Source organism: Macaca fascicularis, chromosome 12, assembly GCF_037993035.2.
Source record: "Macaca fascicularis isolate 582-1 chromosome 12, T2T-MFA8v1.1".
NCBI lineage: Eukaryota > Metazoa > Chordata > Mammalia > Primates > Cercopithecidae > Macaca > Macaca fascicularis.
The window spans coordinates 34292582-34309715 of NC_088386.1; the positions used below are offsets into that span (position 1 = coordinate 34292582).

The window sequence follows — 17134 nt, forward strand, 5'->3', positions numbered from 1 at the left end:
GAACAAACTTCAGGATTGTACATCCTTTTAAGAATAGAAGCACTCCAATAATAAAAATGAATTTCCCAGTTCATTTCCAGCCCTCCTTGATTAAAATGCCCTTTCTTGCTTGTGTGGACCACTGGCCTTCTCATGCCAGATGCCCACAAAGGACCTGGGCGGACTTGATTGTTTCCTCATCTACATAATATGTTGTGGTATTCAGCTCTGGATAAAATGTAACTTTTAAAAATGTCTGTTCAAGCCTGGAGGAGGTAAGGAAAGTTGCAGGGGTTTAGTTAAGTGTCTCTGGAGGCATTTATGATTAGTATATATGTGTGCTGGGTGGGAGTGGGCTAGAGCAAGTGTAGGCTGGTCTTTCAACAGACATCTGCATTTACTCTGTCATGTCCTTTCAATCAGAGACATTTCTGCCTAGGACACTCAGAGGCTTTGACATCAGACTGGGCACCTGGCCCTCTTCCAATATGGCAAGCACACCGACATAGTCTCCTGACGATCTTTCTTCCCTTCCATCTGTCAGGATGGCCCTGATTCACTCCCCAGCCACTTGGCCCTTTCTTTTTTGACGTAGGTTCTAGGCAGGGGTGAATTTAGAGGAAAAAGTTCACAGAACCATACCCATTGTATACCTTTAAAAATTTTTTTTGCAAGTTCCATGGCTTTAAAAAAAATCCTTTTAGTTCGTGTCATAGGCCTAAATTTTGCTTCATTAGCTCAGACAACTTTCTCTGGGTTTCCTACTCCATCTTCCTCAGTTTTTTTTTATCTGCTTGGCAAATTGCTACTTGCTCACTGAGAATTATTTCTCTGAGTTGTACCTTTCCAACTCTTGTCTCCAAGCTGCTAAAAAAGCTAATGAGCACTGATGCTTGGATTTTAACACTAGACATTTGCCACAGAGCTAATGCAAAATGCATGGCATGTGTCCAATATCAGAAAATGAGGGGTTGCAGCATGAGAAGAAAAAGGAAGTCCTTTCTTTATTCTGTGTAACGTAATTATCCAGAGTTTTGCTTTTAAAGACACAGGTAAACCTTACGAAAAACCAGCTGTCATTAGGATGAACTTGGAGGAGAATTGACTCATGACCATGTAGTAGGTGTCTTGGAAATCATGTGGAAATTCATCGCTGATCAAGGAGAAATTATAAAACGAAAGTTTACGTACATTAGACATGGTCTGTTTAATTGCTTGGCAGATGGAGAATCTGTACTCCTAACCCGATTTATAGATTTTAATTTGTCTTTTCTGAAAGACATATATTTCAGACTCCGGTGAAGAAGATTGTGATGGGCATATGAGCTGCACCATGCCTTTTATTTGATAATATTTCAAAGTGGACTTGACAGATAACTTCTGAATGTCCCGAATCCTCTCACCTTTTTCTACCTAAGTCTATGATTCTGCCAGGCTCATTCATATGGGCCACATCAATGGGTGACTTCCACTGGTCTGACTTTCAGCTGAGTTTGGCCAATAGGGAGTTCCAAGAGGAGATTGGAGAGGGGAGAGAGAGGTCATATTATTTCCTTCCCTGGTTCCTGCCTTCAGGGTCACCTTAGATTGGCTGTAACTTTTGACCTCTCATAATGATTGACTCTGCAATTCTTTGTCCTTCCTAATCCCAGAAACTGGCCTTCCCTAAACCCTAAAGATTTAGGGGCTGATAACAAATTAGCTGCTACTAAGCCATCAGTTACAGTGCTATTTCTTGTGATTTCCCTACACCTTCAATTTTCTAAACAGTTTCATTTAAAAATGTCCACCACTATTACCCCATTATGAGTGTGTTATCTGTGTACCACTGGGACCCAAACTAATACATATATTGGAAAAAATGAATTCTATTAATATAAGTTTTATGCATTAGAAATTTTGGTTGGTATTACTATATTCTATTTATTTATTTATTTATTTAAGACAGGGTCTCACTCTGTCACCCAGGCTGGAGTGAAGTGGCACAACTATAGTTTGCTGCATCCTTGAAACTTGTGGGCTCAAGTGAGCCTCCTGCCTCAGCCTCTTGAATAGCTAAAACTATGGGCATGTTGGCACCATGTTCAGTTAATTTTTTTTAATTTTTATTTTTTATAGAGACAAAGTGTTGCTATGTTATCCAGGCTGGTTTCAAGCCCCTGGCCTCAAGCCGCCTTGACCTCCCAAAGCACTGCAATTACAGTTATGAGCCACCACACCCAAACTAAAAAAATATGTATTTAATCAACCATGACATTGGGTGATGGAATACTGCAGTGATTGAAAACAAACCTAAGAACCAGCCCACCTGGTTGTGACTTCTGTAGGCTTGTGGTAAAACTTCAGTTAGTTTATCTATGTAAATGTCTGGCATTTGATGAGCAACATGTAAGTACAAGTTATTAGTATTACTACAACTACTATGTTTTTTAAAAAGAAATATTACAGAGGGTTAGGAAGACTTTATTGGGGGTTTCTCTTTGTAAATACATATTATCAAGAAAAAGCATCATACAGTTAACAATGGGAAACACTGATTAAGAGTTTGCTGTGCCAGGCATTATGTTATTAGGTATCCAGCAACACTATATGCAGACTTCTGCCCTTGAGAAGCTTAGTTGAGTTTAATAAAATGGAAAATAACGTGATACAAAATGAAAAGACATGAAAGGAGTTAGGACCTGATGATAGCAAACTTTCTCTCTCTCTCTCTCTCTCTCTCTCTCTCTCTCTCTCTACATACCTAATATGGTCTGAATGTTTGTGTCCTTCCAAAATTTATGTTGAAACCTAATCTCTAACGCATTAGTGTGAAGAGGTGGTGCCATTGGAAAGTGATAGGTTGAGGGCTCTACTCTCATGAGGTTATTGCCATTGAAGAAGAGGTTTGAGGGTGCTTGTTTGCTCCTCTGCCATGCAAGGATACAGAAGCCACCATCTATGAAGAACAGGCCCTTACCAGACAATGGATCTGCTGGCACCTCGATCTTGGGCTTCCCAGCTTTAGAACTGTGATCAATAATTTCTGTTGTTTCTAAGTTATGCAGTCTGAGGTATGTTTTTATAGCAGTCTGAACAGACTAAGATACTATCCGGATGTCTATCATCTATCTGCAGATTTGTTATAGGGATTTTACCATACACAACTGTAAGGATTGGCTAAACAATCACTGGAAAGCTGGTTCTTCTTGTTGGGATCCTGAAGTCTGAGCATGGGCAGTCAGAAATGAAAGATGGATGTGAAGCGAGGGAAGCAAGGACAAACTAGAACTGGTGAAGATGAGAGCAAACCCACAGCAATGGGCTGGAACCTGCAGCGTTCTCCCACCACCTCCATCTAAGCTCCATCCTTTACAGTGGGGAGTGTCCTGGAAAAGAGTCTGGTGCCCTTTACCATGAAGCTAAACACATCCTGACCAAGGAGTTAGAGAAGCTGAAAAACATCTGAAAGGAGTTGGAATGCGATGGGCTCAGGTTTTGTACCAACAAAATAAGCCAGGTGCTGTCCCATACCAACAAAATAAGCCAGCAGATAAGCAACTATGTGCCTGAGTTGAGAAATTATCTTTTGGCCTGCTCTAACTTTTCCCTGTGTGAAAAGCAGTAGAGCCTCTACATGCCTTCTGCCTTCAGTCATTTGCAGAAGATTTCTTGTGGCCCATGCTTATCGGAAATCATGCTGTCAAGGGTATTCTGGGAAATGCAGTGCCAACTTTGCCAAATTCACACAAAACAAATACACCAAGAGGAGTTAGACAGACTTATAGGATTCTAGAAATGGAAAGAACCTAACACTCCACAGTTAGAGATGAGGAAACCGAAGCCAGAGAACACAAAACAAAGATTATACTCTAATGGAAGTGTCTGTATCCCTGGTCTACTTAAAATAATCACGAGCATACATAGTTTTAGTTTAAAGAAATCTTAATGAGTTTAAGTAAACATGTTGTACAATATATAAACATGTGAGTATCAAAGTGTGATAAGAGTAGTATAGGGTTAATATATTCAAAACAGATGCTTGTTACTTACTGGCACATACAACAAAGATGTTTATTGAGAACTTTTTGTTTGTTTGTTTGAGACAGAGTCTTGCTGTGTCACCCACGCTGGAGTGCAGTGGCGTGATCTTGGCTCACTGCAAGCTCTGCCTCCCGAGTTCACGCCATTCTCCTGCCTCAGCCTCCCGAGTAGCTGGGACCACAGGTGTGTGCCACCACACCTTGCTAAATTTTTTTTGTATTTTTTAGTAGAGACGAGGTTTCTCCATGTAGGGCAGGATGGTCTCGATCTGATCTCGTGATCTTCCCGCCTCGGCCTCCCAAAGTGCTGGGATTACAGGCGTGAGCCACCGTGTCGGGCTGAGAACTTTTTATTTATTTATTTTTATTATACTTTAAGTTCTAGGGTACATGTGCATAACGTGCAGGTTTGTTACATATGTATACTTGTGCCATGTTGGTGTGCTGCACCCATCAACTCGTCAGCACCCATCAATTCGTCATTTATATCAGGTATAACTCCCAATACCATCCCTCGGCCCTCCTCCCTCCCCATAATAGGCCCTGGTGTGTGATGTTCCCCTTCCTGTGTCCACGTGTTCTCACTGTTCAATTCCCACCTATGAGTGAGAACATGCTGTGTTTGGTTTTCTGTTCTTGTGATAGTTTGCTGAGAATGATGGTTTCCAGCTGCATCCATGTCCCTACAAAGGACATGAACTCATCATTTTTTTTCATGGCTGCATAGTATTCCATGGTGTATATGTGCCACATTTTCTTAATCCAATCTGTTACTGATGGACATTTGGGTTGATTCCAAGTCTTTGCTGTTGTGAATAGTGCCGCAATAAACATACGTGTGCATGTGTCTTTATAACAGCATGATTTATAACCCTTTGGGTATATACCCAGTAATGGGATGACTGGGTCATATGGTATTTCTAGTTCTAGATCCTTGAGGAATTGGCATACTGTTTTCCACAATGGTTGAACCAGTTTACAATCCCACCAACAGTGTAAAAGTGTTCCTATTTCTCCACATCCTCTCCAGCACTTGTTGTTTCCTGACTTTTTAATGATTGCCATTCTAACTGGTGTGAGATGGTATCTCATTGTGGTTTTGATTTGCATTTCTCTGATGGCCAGTGATGACGAGCATTTTTTCATGTGCCTGTTGGCTGTATGCATGTCTTCTTTTGAGAAATGTCTATTCATATCCTTTGCCCACTTTTTGATGGTTTTTTTTTTTTTCTCATAAATTTGTTTGAGTTCTTTGTAGGTTCTGGATATTAGCCATTTGTCAGATGAGTAGATTGCAAAAATTTTCTCCCATTCTGTAGGTTGCCTGATCACTCTGATGGTAGTTTCTTTTGCTGTGCAGAAGCTCTTTAGTTTAATTACATCCCATTTGTCAATTATGGCCTTTGTTGCCGTTGCTTTTGATGTTTTAGACATGAAGTCCTTGCCCATGCCTATGTCCTGAATGGTATTACCTAAGTTTTCTTCTAGGGTTTTTATGGCTTTAGGTCTAACATTTAAGTCTCTAATCCGTCTTGAATTAATTTTCATATAAGGAGTAAGGAAAGGATCCAGTTTCAGCTTTCTACTTATGGCTAGCCAATTTTCCCAGCACCATTTATTAAATAGGGAGTCCTTTCCCCATTTCTTGTTTTTCTGAGGTTTGTCAAAGATCAGATGGCTGTAGATGTGTGGTATTATTTCTGAGGGCTCTGTTCTGTTCCATTGGTCTGTATCTCTGTTTTGGTACCAGTACCATGCTGTTTTGGTTACTGTAGCCTAAAGGGGATATCACCACTGACCCCACAGAAATACAAACTACCATCAGAGAATACTATAAACACCTCTATGCAAATAAACTAGAAAACATAGAAGAAATGGATAATTTCCTGGACACTTACACTCTTCCAAGACTAAACCAGGAAGAAGTTGAATCCCTGAATAGACCAATAACAGGCTCTGAAATTGAGGGAATAATTAATAGCCTACCAACCAAAAAAAGTCCAGGACCAGATGGATTCACAGCCAAATTATACCGGAGGTACAGGGAGGAGCTTGTACCATTCCTTCTGACATTATTTCAATCAATAGAAAAAGAGGGAATCCTCCCTAACTCATTTTATGAGGCCAACATCATCCTGATACCAAAGCCTGGCAGAGACACAATGAAAAAGAGAATTTTAGACCAGTATCCCTGATGAACATCGATGCAAAAATCCTCAATAAAATACTGGCAAACCAAATCCAGCAGCACATCAGAAAGCTTATCCACCATGATCAAGTGGGCTTCATCCCTGGGATGCAAGGCTGGTTCAACATATGCAAATCAATAAATGTAATCCAGTATATAAACAGAACCAAAGACAAAAACCACATGATTATCTCAATAGATGCAGAAAAGGCCTTTGACAAAATTCAACAGCCCTTCATGCTAAAAACTCTCAATAAATTCAGTATTGATGGAACATATCTCAAAATAATAAGAGCTATTTATGAGAAACCCACAGCCAATATCATACTGAATGGGGAAAAACTGAAGCATTCTCTTTGAAAACTGGCACAAGACAAGGATGCCATCTCTCACCACTCCTATTCAACATAGTGTTAAAAGTTCTGGCTACTGCAATCAGGCAGAGAAAGAAATAAAGCATATTCACTTAGGAAAAGAAGAAGTCATATTGTCCCTGTTTGCAGATGACATGATTGTATATTTAGAAAACCCCATCATCTCAGCCCAAAATCTCCTTAAGCTGATAAGCAACTTCAGCAAAGTCTCAGGATACAAAATTAATGTGCAAAAATCACAAGCATTCTTAAAATAGATAAACCGCTAGCCAGACTAATAAAGAAGAAAAGAGAGTAGAATCAAATAGACTCAATAAAAAATGATAAAGGGAGATCACCACTGATTTCACAGAAATACAAACTAACATCAGAGAACACTATGAATACCTCTATGTAAATAAACTAGAAAATCTAGAAGAAATGGATAAACTCCTATACACATACACCTTCCCAAGACTAAACCAGGAAGAAGTCGAATCCCTGAAGAGACCAATAACAAGTTCTGAAATTGAGTCAGCAATTAATAGCCTACCAACCAAAAAAAGCCCAGGACCAGATGGATTCACAGCTAAATTCTACCAGAGGTACAAAGAGGAGCTGGTACAATTCCTTCTGAAACTATTCCAAACAGTAGAAAAAGAGGGACTTCTCCCTAACTCATTTTGTGAGGCCAGCATCATTCTGGAGACCAAAACCTGGCAGAGACACAACAAAAAAGAGAGCTTCAGGCCAATATCCCTGATGAACATCGATGCGAAAATCCTCAATAAAATACTGACAAACTGAATCCAGCAGTACATCAAAAAGCTTATCCATCATGATCAAGTCAGTTTCATCCCTGGGATGCAAGGCTGGTTCAACATACACCAATCAATAAACGTAATCCATCACATAAACAGAACCAATGACAAAAACCACATGATTGTCTCAGTAGATGCAGAAAAAGCCTTCTATAAAATTCAACACTGCTTCATGCTAAAAACACAATAAACTAGGTATCGATAGAACATATCTCAAAATAATTAGAGCTATTTATGACAAACCCATAGCCAATATCATTTTGAATGGGCAAAAGCTGGAAGCATTTGCTTTGAAAACTGGTACAAGACAAGGATGTCTTCTCTCACCACTCGTATTTAACATAGGGTTCTGGCCAGGGCAGTCGGGCAAGAGGAAGAAATAAAGGTACTCAAATAGGAAGAAAGGAAGACAAACTGTCTCTGTTTGCAGATGACATGATTGTATATTTAGAAGTCCGATCATCTCAGCCCCAAAATTCCTTAAGCTGGTAAGCAACTTCAGCAGTCTCAGGATACAAAATCAAGGTGCAAAAATCACAAGCATCCCTATACACCAATAATAGACAAAGAGAGCCAAATCATGAGTGAACTCCCATTCACAATTGCTACAAAGTGACTAAAATACCTAGGAATCCAACTTAGAAGGGATGTGAAGGACCTCTTCAAGTAGAACTACAAACCCACTGCTCAAACAAATAAGAGAGGACAAAAACAAATGGAAAAACATTTCATGCTCATGAATAGAAAGAATCAGTATAGTGAAAATAGCCATACTATTCAAAGTAATTTATACATTCAATGCAATTCCCATCAAGCTACCATTAACTTTGTTCACAGAATTAGAAAATCTACTTTAAATTTCATAGGGATCCAAAAAAGAGCCCACATAGCCAAGACAATCCTAAGCAAAAAGAACAAAGCTGGGCTGGATGCAATGGTGCATGCCTGTAATCCCAGCATTTTGGGAGGCCGAGGCGGGTGGATCATCTGGTCAGCAGTTCGTGACCAGCCTGACAAACATGGTGAAACCCCGTCTCTACTAAAATACAAAAAAATTAGCCAGGAGTGGTGGTGCATGCCTGTAATCCAAGCTACTTAGGAGGCTGAGACAGGAGAACCGTTTGTACCTGGGAGGCGGAGGTTTCAGTGAACTGAGATCATGTCATTGTACTCCAGCCTGGGCAACAAGAGCAAAACTTGGTCTCAAAAAAAAAAAAAAAAAAAAAAAAAAGAAAAGAACAAAGCTAGAGGCATCACGCTACCTGACTTCAAACTATACTATAAGGTTACAGTAACCAAAAAGAGCTTGGTACTAGTACCAAAACAGATATATAGACAACCAGTGAAATGAACAGAGGTCTCAGAAATAACACCACACATCTACAACCATCTGATCTTTGACAAACCTGACAAAAACAAGCAATGGGGAGAGGATTCCCTATTTAATAAATGGTGTTGGGAAAACTGGCTAGCCATAGGCAGAAAACTGAAACTTGACCCCTTTATTATGCCTAATACCAACATTAACTCAAGATGGTTCAAAGATTTAAAAATAAGACCTAAAACCATAAAAACTATAGAAGAAAACCTAGACAATATTATTCAGTATATAGTCATGGGCAAAGACTTCATGACTAAAACACTAAAAGCAATTGCAACACAAGCCAAAATTGACAAATGGGATCTAATTAAAATAAAGAGCTTCTGCACAGCAAAAGAAACCATCATCAGAGTGAACAGGCAACCTATAGAATAGGAGAACATTTTTGCAATCTATCCATCTGACAAAGGGCTAATATCCGAGTATATAAGGAACTTAAGCAAATTTACAAGAATAAAACAAACAACCTCATCAAAAAGTGGGCAAAAAATATGAACAGACACTTTTCAAAAGAAGACATTTATGCGGCCAACAAACATATGAAAAAAAGCTCATCATCACCGGTCATTGGAGAAATGAAAATCAAAACCACAATGAGATACCATCTCAAACCAGTTAGAATGGTGATCATTGGAGAGATACTGGAGAGGATGTGGAGAAATAGGAACGCTTTTACACTGTTGGTGGGAATGTAAATTAGTTCAACCATTGTGGAAGACAGTGTGGCAGTTCCTCAAGGATCTAGAACTAGAAATATCATTTGACCCAGTAATCCCATTACTGGGTATATACTCAAAGGATTATAAATTATTCTGCTGTAAAGACACATACACACATATGTTTATTGCAGCACTATTCACAATAGCAATACTTGGAACCAATCTAAATGCCTATCAATGTTAGACTGGATAAAGAAAATGTGGCACATATACACCATGGAATCTATGCAGCCGTATAAAAGGATGAGTTCGTGTTCTTTGCAGGGACACGGATGAAACTGGAAACCATCATTCTGAGCAAACTGACACAGAAATAGAAAACCACATACCACAGGTTCTCACTCAATAAGTGGGAATTGAACAATGAGAACATATGGGCATAGGGAGGGGAACATCACACATTGGGGCCTGTTGTGGGATGGGGAGTTAGGAGAGGGATAGCATTAGGAGAAATACCTAATGGAGATGACAGGTTGATGGATGCAGCAAACCACCATGGCACATGTATACCTATGTAAACCTGCACATTCTGCATATCCCAGAACTTAATGTATAATTTGAAAAAAAAAATACTGTGCTTCTTTTTCTCAAATGAGCAACTTATATTTCTAAGAATCTTCAATCTCAGGTTGGGGTCTGCAGAGAACCCTGTTTTATATATGTAACACTAATAATATTGTTTTTGGCTACCTCTGATTTCAAAATGACTGGATCCCAACTAGCCATATCATAAACTTTCATATAGTATCAATTATAATTATTAGCAGTAATATTCTGTCTTTGGAATCCTACATATAATAAAAGTGTAGGTTAAAAAATAGTAGAAGAGAAAGCTCCTTGTTTAGACTCTTACAGCATGTGTGTATCAAGAGCACGTACATATCACATTTGAGAGAACTGAAATGTAGATTGAGAGAAAAATGTATGTTAATATACAGTCTAAGCCTGCTTGCAAGTTATATTACTAATAATACTCTTGGAAGAGCAAGAGATATTATAAATATATCAAATATTAAAATATCAGCTAGAGAAGCTGAGACAAGTATCAACAAAACAAAATATAAACCTATAAAAATAGAAGACATTCAGTTATTGAAAACATGAAGAAAACAGGGAGATGGATCAACTCAAAGTATTGGTAGTCATTTTGAAAGAGAGAAATAGAGATGTAAAAAACCCTGTAAGATGGAAAAAAGTCAGTAAGTCAAAAAACCTAGATACTTTTATATGGGTTGACCTATAATACATGCCATTAAATGACAATAGCAAGGTACAAATAATGCATTCTTTTAAGAGACTAGTTACTGGGGACTGACTCATTTAATACTCAGAACACTCTATAAAGTAGATATTATTATTATTCACATTTTACACGTGAGGAAACAGAGGCTGCATTCCTTGAATAGGTCACCTAAGTAGTAAGCAATAGCACTAGGATGCTCATTCAGGCAGTCTTTTTCCAGAAGTGATGCTTTTAATGCTGTTTGCTTCATTTTTAAGCAAATACACTTACAGGTATACAGACTATTTCTGAAACTTTGTGTATGAAAACAGTAGCAGAATTTGCTTCTAGATAGAGAAGGACTAAGAACTAGCAGTCTAAGGTAGGAGAGATATTTACATTTCTCCATATAGTCTTCTGTACTTTTGATTTACTACTTTTTTTATCACATGCACAGAAGTTTTTCAGTAACACTGTAAAACGTAATTAAAATGAAAAAGAAGATAAGAAGGGAAACTCTGCATTTACCAGTGCTGACTCTGTTTTTTACACCTCCCCTTTCCTTTTGTTTTTTCAATTTAGTTTATTGTTCTATGACTTCTCCCTTATGCCTCTGACTGACCTGATCCCTCCTGTGCTGGTATCCAATAGACATATCAGGCCACATTGGAATCATTTGTTAGCATGTGCTGTCCTACATCATCAGCTTCTTGAGAACAGGGGCCTCTTCTCATTCATATCGGACTTTTAGTGCCTACCTCTGTATCTGGCCAATAGCAGGCACTCGATAAGTTTGTATTGAATGTACCAAAATAAATGTCAAAGATCTGGAAGTTTAAATAAGGTAAACCTGATCTTCAGTCTCTCAGGAGTACTTATGCAATAGTCTTATCTGGTTTGTGATCAGCTGTGCACATAGTTCCTTTGAGTTGACTTACACAACAGAGAACTGGGCCAGGTTTCGGTAAGACACTTACTACCCTATAAAATATTGGGACAAAATTCATCAACAGATTCTTCCTAAACTGACCTCTAGAGGAAATAGACCTAGGCATGGCCAGTAAGAAGTTTCTTTATATTAATAGTTACGTTTGGGGGTTTAAATTATCAGAGAAAATATATTATTTCTTTCTTACTGTATATTTCTTTCCAAAAATTATCCTACCCTTTTAGTAAATCCATTTGCATAAGCCTATACATTAAAATAGGATGAGATGGAAAGGATATAATCTAAAACGGGAAAGCAGGGTAGTATTATGTAAGAAATGTTCTCGAAGGTTTTTACTCGCAGGTTAGAAGTTGATAGACTTAGGGATTAAAACGTTTTTACTAAGCTTCAGGAAATAAAACTGAGACAAAGAATGATACTATGAGCTATATATATAGTTTCTATGGGTGGGAAAGATCATACCACCACATTTGTTTAATTAAAAAATATGGTAAGTAGAGTGTTAGACAAGATTTGGGAAAGACAATAGTAAGAATGGGAAAGCCACAGTTACAAAAAACAGAAGTTATCAGTAAAGGAAGAAAGGGAAAAATAATTTTAAAACAAGCATAGCTAATGTACTGAATTATGTAAATACTTAAAAGAGTACATAAAAAGATAACACAAAAGTTAAATAATAAAATAAAGGATAAAGAATATAATGGAAACAAAATGTGTGTATATATTGCTTGAGAACAGAAGGATTATACATGCAGACACCATTCTCATTATAAAACCTGTGAAGATCAAATGTTACACTTCAGTATTTTGAAGCATAAGGACTATAAATATTTATTTTTATTGAAATAACAGCATTGAACATATTGTCATCAAAACTATCTTGATCTATGAAAACATGGTAGAAGTGTAAAGAGGTCATCTCAAGTTGAAAATTACTCATCAAATCTTTCTGTACAAAAACTGGGCATTGTTTTTAAAGAAAAAGTACCTTTTAATGAAAATATTTCAAAGTTTAGATGAAAGAATGGTTTATTTATTTAAGATATTTTTTCTTTGTTGACTTCCAGAGTGTTTTATTTTTCTTTACAAAAGACAGACTATACAGGTAAACATTAGAAAAAGGTTGGCATCCAGAAAAGTGAAAACAAAAACAAAACAACAACAACAACAAAAATAACACCCTGAAAGAGAATGAATGTCATTAAAAAAACCTTCAGATTGACAGGTCACATTGGTAGAAAAACTCACTCTATATGCAATTGTAGAGTGCCTATGATAAAAGTGATTGAATTCTAGGTGCTAGAGGAACAGCAATAAGGAGAACAAACATCTCTACTCATGGAGTTTACAGTTAGTGAGATGGTGAGAGATGGTGATAAAGACAAAGAAATTCAAGTAGGAAGGAGCTAGGGAGATTCTGGTTGGTTGTGCAATTTGTAATAGGATATTTGGAGCCTATCTCCCTAAGATGACACTTGAACAAAGATGTAAGAAGTGAGGGACCAAATCTTGTGACTATCTGGAGAAAGACCATTCCAGCTGGTGAGAAGATGGAGATCCTGTTTGGAATGTTTGAGGAACTCCAAGGGGCCACAGTGGCTAGCAGAGAGTGAAGGAAGAGGATGAGAGCAGATGAGATTCAAAGACCAACAACTCCAAACTGAGAATAAAGGTTTTATTTCTGGGCATCCTTCCTCCAAATTTTAAGATAGCAGCTCCTCATTTCTCTTTATATGTGTAATGTTAGGGAGAACCATGAGGAGAACTAATCAGAGGGCACTTGTGAATGATATGTATTAGGTGTGTAACCTTTTGTGATGATGACCTCTTTGAGCTGAGTTTGACACAATGCCTTACCTACTCCCATGATGCTGGTGTGCATCATAAAACAAAAAAGTCATACACGTTGACCTCCACTACATTCCCAATGAGAATGAGGGGTCTCTCTACACATAGACAAAAGGATGAGGAATGGTGCCAGTTACTTGTAAAGTCATGGTTCAATGTCCAGGGGTTGAAATTTTTCCAAAACATTTTTTTGCAACTGTATTATACCTTGTTGAATATCTTCTAAATTTCTGATATTAATTCCATTTTTGATTCAATACTTTGTCTTTACTAGGTACATACAAATCAAGAATAAAAGGGTAATGAAATTAAATCTTTTTAGTTAATTTTTTGTTTGGGTTTTCCAATGACTCCCACATACAAGGCTCAGAATTTGGATACATAGAGAATTAAAATATGTCATTTTGTGTATTGGTTAGTATCTTTTTCTGTCTGTTTTAAATCCTCCACATGTTGAACCATGCCAATATTATCCATGCTAGATTATAAATCCCTTCTAATCAGGACTATGCTTGTCTAAATCTCTCTGTAGCAGCATTTGTTAGTGATCACAGTTATCAAAAAGTTATCTCTATGTATACAGAAAGCCATGCCATTTCATCAACTCAGTAGACCATAGAGCCTTCCACAAATAGCTTTGAACCCCAAGGCCAGTCCAACTATTGGTTAATGCAAATAAGCATAGCAAATGTTTCTGCTCTGCCTCAGTAACCTCAATCCCATTTGAAATAGAGTTATGTATTATGGCATTACTAGGCAGACCCCTTCAAGCAAGGCAGGATCTGCATGCAGTTACAGAATGTTCAAATTGGTTTCTCTTTAAATAGAGGAAGGTTTGGGTTTACTGATCAAATCAATTAGAGCATTTTTCCCTAGTTCACTCTCAGAATGAGAAATTGCCTTTTCAAAGCATTGGAGAAAAACAAGGACCCCAGACAAAAGGTCCAAAGAATTTAAGTATACACATCTGGGGAATTGACCTGGGGCCTATTTGTATGATGAATATCTACTCATAGCTTGATCTATTTAATTATCTCAAATTTTTAATCACTTTATTGAAGTATAATTTATACACAGTAAAATGCACAGAATATGAGAACCCCTAGATGACTTTTGACAAATGTGTACACCCACATTATTAGCACCCTATTCAAGACATACAGTACTTCCATCATCTCAAAATGTCTCTTGCATCCCTCTTTGTAGGAAATTACCACATCCCCTGTTCTGAGACAGTCTGATTACTATTATCATAACTTCACTTTTCCTGTTCTAGATCTTTATAAAAATTAAGCTTCCTTCCTCACAGTTGGCCACCTCCTTGCCTGCCACCACAGCGGAGGAGCCCAGGCCACTGGACAACGCCCTCTGCATGGGCACAGATGGCTCGGAGATGCTGGCTGAGATCCTGGAGCTGCACTAGATCAAGGTGGACACCATCCTGGTGAAGACTATTGAGACCACGATGGCGGGCGAGGAGGAGGACAATGACAATGAAGATAGTGGCAGGGGTGGCCATAGGCAGGCCAGCCACCACCACCACCACCACCACCACCACCACCACCACCACCCACCCCCACACCATTTGGCCAGGATCTGCTGTAGCCATTCCTCACGACAACCTCACCCAGGTGCACCACGACCAGGATGTGATCCTGGTGCAGGCATGCCAGGAGGTGGTGGGTGGTAACGAATTGGATGGGGAACCAGATACTCATCCTGGTGCCAGAGCTGGCCAGCGGCGACCACCACCACTACCTCGAGCAGGCCCTGGTCACCATGGTGGAGGCTGGCAAGGGTGGATGGGGCACCATCTTGGGCAACAAGAAGTGAGGACAGAAGTGAGTGCAAATCAGGAACCTGGAGGGTGAGTTCTCTGTCACCATGTGGTACTCAGATGAAAACAAAAAGATATTAACCATAAAATAGTGGTTGAGAAACAGTTCACTGGAGAGAACTCACCTTCTGATTATTCAGAGTATATGACAGGAAAGAAACTTCCTCCTGGAGGAATACCTGGTATTGACCTCTCAGATCCCAAACAACTGCAGAATTCGCCAGAATGAAGCCAAGAAAAATTTAAAAGATGATGCTCCATGAACAATTGCTGGCCTTCGCCAAGGCTGCACAAAGATGTTCAAGGATAACTGCCATGAGAAAACTTCTGCACACCCACTGTCATGGAGTCCACTTCTGCACAGAATGTAGAAGAGCTTTTGTTGAGAGCTCAAAGCTAAAACCACACCAACTGGTTCACACTGGAGAGAAGCTGTTTCGGTGCACATTTGAAGACCGTGGGAAATGCTTTTCACTGGACTTCAATTTTCACACACATAAATTCTAAAATGGCTTTAAAAGATGCTTTATCTTGCTCTCTAATCTTGTTTCAAAGACATGGTGTTTTTGTAAAGTGTGTTTTTGTAAAGGAGGACAACTCTTAGATGCAAAAGACAATTCTTTATACAACAGTGCTAAAAATGGGACTTCTTTTTACATTCTTGCAAGTATGAAACTCACTTGTTGCTTATAATTTTTTTAATTTTGTATTTTCCAAGTGTGCATATTGTACACTTTTTGAAGATATGCGTAGTAATGCTATGTGTGATTTTTCTGGAGGTTGATAATTTTGCTTGCAGTAGATTTTCTTTAAAAGAATGGGCAGTTACATGCATGCTTCAAAAATATTTTCCTGTAAAAAAAGATAGGATTTGTTTGCTATCTGAATTTTTGTTATATTCTTTGATGTTAATACATTTTGTATAATTGTATCATATATCTGTATGGAGTCATGTAGTATCAAATATTAGATGTATTTTAACAGTGTTCATTTTAGTCACGTTTTTCCCAAAAAATACTGCCAGATGCTGATGTTCAGTGTAATTTCTTTGCCTGTTTAGTTACTGAAAGTGATGCTCAGTTACAGAAGTGGTGTACCTTTAAAACCTGATGTGTACATTCCATGTAACAAAAAGGGCAAAATAAAATAGCCATCCTAAAGAAAGAATATGGCAGAACAAGATCTGTAAGCACAGTCTTATTTTCTTTTATTGTCCAGAACACTTACAATTTTTGAGTCTCCCAGAAATTGGAAGCTAAATAAAGCAACTCCTTTCCTTTATTTTGAACTCAGTTACAATGATTTGTTATTAAAGCGATGCATAGCTATTTTAATACTAAAAATAATTATATAGTATGTACCCTTGTATCAAGTTTTGTTTACTGTACAGAATGCTTTTGAAATACAGCTATAGTATTGTATTTATCCATAGGTATTTATTTGTTTATTTTACTAGTTTTGTTTTGCCATTCACTACTTGATGGGTATTTGAGTTGTCCCCAGTTTGGGACTGTTATGAATAAAGTTGCTATAAATATTTATATATACATCTTTGTGTGAACATAAGTTTTCATTTCTCCAGAGCAAATTCTTAGGGGTAGTATTACTGGCTCATGTAGAAAGTATATGTTTAACTTTCTAAGAAAAGAGTAAACCATTTCCCAAAGTGGTTGTATGTTTTACATTGTCTACAGAAGCATAGGAGAGCTCTAGTTTACTGTTTCTCTGCTCTAGCACTTCGTATTGTCACTCTCAAATTTTAGCTCTTTTAGTATGCATGGAGTTTTCTTTTGGTGTTTGAATTTTCGTATTTCT

The 17134-nt window shown here is 38.1% G+C and overlaps 1 pseudogene; it reads left to right on the forward strand.

Annotated features, from left to right (window-relative positions):
* Positions 1-16860, forward strand: part of LOC102134352 (transcriptional repressor protein YY1 pseudogene) — a 122899-nt pseudogene extending 106039 nt beyond the window's left edge.
* The last annotated feature ends 274 nt before the right edge of the window (positions 16861-17134 follow it).